We start from the raw sequence: 7,007 nt of genomic DNA, 5'->3' as shown, positions 1-7,007 counted from the left end.
CTTAAACCCAGACTTGGACCAAACACATTGCTTTGCAATGCTTGCAGTTAGCCACTGATTCCTTCCAAACCACTCATTGTTAAATTTGCAAATTTCCAACTTGTTGTGTAATGTTTATGTCTAATGGCCGATGAGCACAGACACGTAATTATCTGTAATTAATATTCATTATTAATTTTCATTTGACAAGGATTGTCGACTTGATTCATGATGAGGACTGCTTGTCTAGCTAAGATTTTAAAAGGGAAAGGGGATACCTAGTCAGTACAAGTACAACTGAAATGTGTCTTTTGCATTTAACCCAACCCCTCTGAATCAGAGAGGTGCAGGGGGCTGCCTTAATCAACATCCACAGTGCCCCCAGGAACAGTGGGTTAACTGCCTTGCTCAGGGGCAGAACGACAGTTTTACCTTCGCAGCTCAGGGATTTGATCCAGCAACCTTTTGGTTAATGGTCCAGCACTCTAACCAGTCCAATCAAAGCTACTGTAGATATACCATGATTTGATGTAGTTTTATGTGTTGCAAATGACCTTGAGCCTTCTTGGATGGGAACTTCTAATGTAACTCTATGGCAGCACCCAAAGGGCTTAAAATGTCTAGCTCTACCTGTAGAGCTCACTGCAGTGACGTAGTGTCCTGGGAGTGACAGAACACTGAGCCAATCACGGTGCAACTAAAAAACATGACCAACCCTTACGCTTCGTGTTTTCCAACGGCTGCCTCACCACCACTGAAAGCACTGAGCTCGACTGAAACACCTGCATTTTAGAGCTGCCTTAATCAAGCAAAAAAGAGTCCAAGTTTGTATGCGGCTTTATTAACTCAATTATATATATATATATACATACATTGTTTGCAAACTGATATGTGACACATATTAATGACAAAATAACATGCAAAACAGGCAACACATTATTTTTTATTTTTTTAGCTAAACAGATGGGTCTCTGCCCTACCTGAGGGTCGCTACTGGTCAGCATGCAGTCAAAGCTATAACCACTTTTAGAGCTAACTAGTGCTCTCCAATCGTATGCTGATGTCAACAGCAGATGGGAGTTGTAATCATAACATGGCTAAGTTAGCTAGCTAACACACATTTTGAGAAAACAAGTTATTTTAAGTGGTTAGTGAGACTGAGCTAGCAAACAATAACAAAAGTATAATTTCATATTAGAAAGATATTCCATCAACAGGCTGCATTTCAGGTGTCACAGTAGCAAGTACTCCTTGTTCAGTGTTCAATTATTTAGCCATTTAAACATGCATTTAAAAGAAAAAGGAACTTGCCAAAGGCCTCACTGGCTTTCATGCGATGTAAACGTGAGCTTGACCGAGGTGTCGGACTCGATCCATTGGAGCGCTGCGATTGGTTGCCCAACATTATGACGCGGGGCATAGCGAAGGCTCAGGGTTAGAGGTTCCAAGGCCGTTCTATTCATTCTATTTCTATGTATCTAACTGTGCCTTGCGTTCATAAAAAAAAGGAGGTGTATCTTTTAAGAGAAAATGGAACACATCATATGCAATGGTAGGGGTGCACAGATCGACTGAGAATAAAACATACTCTCGATTCTCAAACACAATAATGTATCGTTAACAATCCATAGATATTAACACGAAATAATGTAGGAATAAGAGTGAATCCCTCTTAGATGATTTATATGCAAGGTAACTCAGAGTATTCTCCTAGCACCCCCCCCCCTTCCACGGCGCAGGGATACAGACTGTACAGTCGCTTGTAGATTGCATTGAATGAGCTTGTTTGGCGTTTCCCTTGAAGCTTTGAGGCCATCCCCACACATTCCGTCTAACGGAAAGATACCGCAGCATCTTTTGTTTTCCTCCGCTGGGTATCAAGGTAAGTGTTTTACCTATGGTTTACCTGCTACGATTATATCTTCCGCACTGACTGACGTGGACATACCTTCTTATGTCCAGTCGTTATTTCCCCAGAATTATCCACCAACGTAGGCTATACATCAACATGGCTGTTTGACTGATGTCGGGCTAGTCACTTACATTTTTACGACAAAAATATGATAAGGTCAGTCTGAGTGAAAATGTTAAAGTGTGCGACGTCGTGTTTCAACAGCCATGCAATCACGAGCCAACGTTCGTACGTAGCCTACTCTGGTTGTATTTAGGCTCACATTGCACCATACAGGTGGCTGTCATTTAGCTAAACTGGTGATCGAACGTTGCATCTTTGCGTTGTGCATCAGCCTGAAGCAGCAGGTCACAATGAAACGATGCTCCTAAACCTCAATGTCGCTCTTTGAGGTTTTAATATTTCGTCGTGATGATGGTTCGGGTGGCTCGAGCGCTGGGGGGATTGCAGAGTCAGCATCGTTATTGTATGGGGTTATGAGATGTGACATAATTCGAGTAATTGCCCACTAACAAGCAAGAACACTTGGACTTGCCAGTCCACTGGGAACATGGCAATGTTATGGCTCCTTTGAGATATTATTGTGGTGTTTGTCTGTTTGTCTGTGTTTTTAGGCTGAGACACTGTGTCATCATAAGTTAAGTGGGAAATTAAGAGCAAGTGTAAATTTGCAATGATCATTCTTCAATGTAATATATTAGCATCAGGGCTGTAGCATGGGATGCATATAGTAACGAGTAAATATAGGCTACCGTGTTCACTTGTTCTGTTTGACATGTCATATCCGTTAGTTCACCTGTCTATACCCACTCCTCACACTTCACAGTGAATAGCTGCTGGGACCCTTAAACTCTGTCTGAGTCATTTGATCTAGAGAGCCTGGTACACCGCTACACACAACAGGTTTATGAATATTGAGATTGGAGTGTGTGTCTGTGTCAGTGTGTTCGTTGGGAGGTTGGGGTGGTAAAATGATTTGGGTAAAGTGTCAGTGTGACTAGATTGTCATGACAAAACAAGTGAAAGGCATTAGGCTTGGATGACTTTAGTAGGAGCCCTTTATTTGAATGTTCCATCATACTGCCTGCATAAGTCATAAACATGACTTAGCTTGACAGAATAAGTAGCCTAATGACAGTATGTGAAGCATGATGCACTCATAACAGGTTTATAACAGAGACCAGCGAAGAGAAGCAAGTGGTCATAAACAGATGCATTTGGCCCAGGCCTTATCATTTTTAAGCTGGACACTGTTGTGATGCATATTGCATAACATTAATAGCTAACCATTTAGGCTAAAACCCTGACTGTGTGTGTAGTTTACCAACTCGAAGCAACACAGTATGACAACGTCAACACATTCCATCCCTGATGTGTAATTAACCAATTTGAATTCCCCTGTTGATCACATTAAGATTAAACACTTCCCAGTCTCTCACTGATAAACTCTTCCCCTTTTTGGCTTGACCAAACACACACCCAGGCTGGCACAGTCAAGACAACAACAGCTGTTGATTCTAGTGTTTCTCACAAAAACGTGTTAGCTGTGAGGAATGCTGAACAGTGAAGAATACGGTTTGTTACGGTCATGACTGGCACGGACACCATGCCTTTGTTTGAGACAGAGAGAGAAAAGACTGCAGTGTTGTGTTCTGGGTCCAAAACTATCTCTAACATATGGCCTCGAGATCAATGCCAGGTCAATGATGTTCGGGGTCACAGTGGTTAGATTATATTTATCCCACTATTCCCACAACAATGGATATGAAGTTGAGAGTAGAGGTCGACCGATTTAATTAGGGCCAATTACATTGCATTCCATGAGGAAACTGCGTGGCAGGCTGACCACCTGTTACGCGAGTGCAGCGAGGAGCCAAGGTAAGTTGCTAGCTAGCATTAAACTTATCTTATAAAAAACAATCAATCAATCTAAACATAATCACTAGTTAACTACACATGGTTGATGATATTACTAGGTTAACTATCTTGTCTTGCGTTGCATATAATCAATCACAGCCTACTTCGCCAAATGGGAGATTTAACAAAAGCACAATCGTTGCATGAATGTAACTAACTATAAACATCAATGCTTTTCTTAAAATCAATACACAGAAGTATATATTTTTTAAACCTGCATATTTGGTTAAAAGAAATTAATGTTAGCAGGCAATATTAACTAGGGAAATTGTGTCACTTCTCTTGCGTTCATTGCACGCAGAGTCAGGGTATATGCAACAGTTTAGGCCGCCTGGCTCGTTGCGAACTAATTTTCCCGAATTTTACATAATTATGACATAACATTGAAGGTTGTGCAATATAACAGCAATATTTAGACTTAGGGTTGTCACCCGTTCGATAAAATACGGAATGGTTCCGTATTTCACTGAAAGAATAAACGTTTTTGACACTATTAATGACCAAAGGCTCGTATTTCTGTGTTTATTATATTATAGTTAAATCTATGACTTGATATTTGATAGAGCAGTCTGACTGAGCGGTGGTAGGCAGCAGCAGGCTCGTAAAGCATTCATTCAAACTTTACTCCGTTTGCCAGCAGCTCTTAGCAATGCTAATGTGCTGATTATGACTTCAAGCCTATCAACTCCTGAGATTAGGCTGGCAATACTAAAGGGCCTATTAGAACATCCAATAGTTACAGGTATATGAAATACAAATGGTATAGAGAGAAATAGTGGACGTGTCATAATTCCTATAATAATTATAACCTAAAACTTCTTAACTGGGAATATTGAAGAACTGGGAATATTGAACCACCAGCTTTCATATGTTCTGAGCAAGGAACTTAAACATGAGCTTTTTTACATGGCACATATTGCACTTTTACTTTCTTTTCCAACACTGTGTTTTTGCATTATTTAAACCAAATTGAGCAAGTTTCATTATTTATTTGAGACTAAATAGATTTAATTTATGTATTATATTAAATTAAAATAAGTGTTCGTTCAGTATTGTTGTAATTGTCATTATTACAAATATATATTTATTTATTTCATCAAAATTGGCCGATTTTAATTGGAATCTGCTTTTTTTTGGTCCTCCAATTGGTATTGGCGTTAAAATCATACTCGGTCGACCTCTAGTTGGGAGTAGTACGCTACTCTGTGCTGTGCTATAATACACTACATGTTTGTTGCCACCCTGCAAAAGGATATAATTTAGGCTAGCCTACACTCTTTGCAATGGCCAGCAGAGAGGGCCAATGTCAAGATGAAAACACAATGTGCATGCTAACACAAATAATGTGCTTGCTGCCTCTCCATCCCATTAAAATGATTCAACATTACCACCATCTGTCAGTTTCCATGAAAAAAACAAAGCATGAAGATCATAAACTAGCCTACAAATTTGCTTGCGCAGGAAGAAAATCAATAGGTCACTTGAAATATATTCCGAAGCCTGCATTTAGGACATATTCAGATATGTAGCTTAACTATTTGCCTAAATACTCAACCCCATATTAGCCTGCCTATAGTGAAAGACCAGTAGGCTAAATCCCTGTCATGTGCGGTACTAGCGCAGGGATCAGGGGATGGTGGAGCCCTGGCTTTCTGAGGAATGCCATGAGGGTCAAAGCAGAGAGGCTCAGTAGAAATGGATGCTGTGAAGCGGGAACAGTTGAGTACACAGACAGTCAGACAGACAGAACATGAACAGAACAGTAGTCAGTATGCAGCTCTGCCTGAGAGAGCGCCAAGGGACAGGGAGGGAAAGAGGACGCGGGGTTGCTCTGTGGCTGAGGTAGAGATACTTTTTGTTATGAATACTGACTAGGCTGTGCCCCCCCTCCCAAGTAATTATTTTGAGTTGTCAAAATGTTTAAACTCATAGGGTGTGTCTATATAAGGAAAAATAGCCTATGTGTTTTAATAAAATCAACTACTGTATATGTAAGCCACTGAGCTTGTCTGATGCTTTAAGCACACTGTGATTAAATAATTAAGACAAACAAATGACTCAAGGGAGCCAGAGATAAAGATCGCCTAACTAAACAAACCAAAAAATTGTTCCCGAACCACCACCTGCTGCTGGCCTTCGTAGGCTAAACCAGGGATCGGCAACCTTTTCCATTTGGAGTGCCAATTTATCTTACCATTTCTACCGATCTGTGTGCCAGTTATGATTTTCTTAAGCACATTTTCGTAGAACATTTATTATATAATAAAGTCTTGATCTCAATCATTGTCGTGGTTAATAACAATTATATCTAAATGAAAATGCTACAAATCTAAAAGCAACTTCAATTGCCATTGCCAACTATGTAAAAATAGCCTACATAAAACCAACAAATAAAAACAATATCCTGATCAAAATAAATCACATTGGCTTTGCACGGCCTGTCTGCAAGGTAAGGGAAGACCCCCATGAAATGGACAAAAATGAACGGCATCTTATTGGCATTGGGCGAACCAAGTACACAATCGCAAATACCACTCAAATGGACGGCAGTTAATCAAAAACATATTGCAAGTGGAACATGGCAAATACCAAGTGTCATACTCCAAAAATCCCAAAGGTGGCGAGCGCGCTCCACCTTCCGTTTGCCATATATGATCATAGGAAGTCGGCTTCCGAACCCAAAAGTCAGTGAACCATGTCCAAATGGCATAGGAAATGTCCAAATGGCATATATAATGACCAAATGATCTATATCACTATGTTAAGCCCTGAATCAACCTAGAAGGTCTATTTGTCATGTTTGATCATAGGAAGCAAGAATTTCTCATTGATGTTGATTCAGGATGTCCATTTCCTAATGGGAAGTCATTATGGATATACATTGGCAATGGACACTGTCAACTTACAGAAGAGCATGTTCACACTGACAATATAGCATATGTGTAATGGACACTGTCCAATTGCTCGTTGGTGTTGATTTCAGCCTGTCCATTTGGTGATGTTAAATCCCTCATTAAATACATTGGAAATGTACAATTTTACACTGTCTGTTTGCAATGTTTTACAATGGGCATTTACCATGACGAATTGGACATGCTCTAATATACTGCAGAAATGCCCAATTGACTGGCTTGTTGAACTCGGGATGGCCGAGCAGTGATAGTGGTTCCTCTCCATTGCTTGTTGATGTTGATTTGAA

General features: G+C 40.2%; 1 protein-coding gene across 3 annotated transcripts in view; it reads left to right on the top strand.

Moving 5' to 3' along the window:
• Positions 1–1,719: 1,719 nt before the first annotated feature.
• Positions 1,720–7,007, top strand: part of LOC124010083 (protein FAM110B-like) — a 50,059-nt gene continuing 44,771 nt past the window's right edge. For 2 of the 3 annotated variants that reach the window (XM_046322425.1, XM_046322423.1), the window contains exon 1: positions 1,720–1,861. The gene's annotated coding sequence lies outside the window, so the exon portion shown is untranslated. The remainder of the gene's footprint in view (positions 1,862–7,007) is intronic. The other variant, XM_046322426.1, reaches the window with a different exon arrangement.

Source organism: Oncorhynchus gorbuscha, linkage group LG22 (genome assembly GCF_021184085.1).
Source record: "Oncorhynchus gorbuscha isolate QuinsamMale2020 ecotype Even-year linkage group LG22, OgorEven_v1.0, whole genome shotgun sequence".
In the NCBI taxonomy this organism is placed as follows: Eukaryota; Metazoa; Chordata; class Actinopteri; order Salmoniformes; family Salmonidae; genus Oncorhynchus; species Oncorhynchus gorbuscha.
The sequence above is the reverse complement of the archived record's forward strand: the minus strand, read 5'-3'. Positions and strand labels throughout refer to the sequence as shown.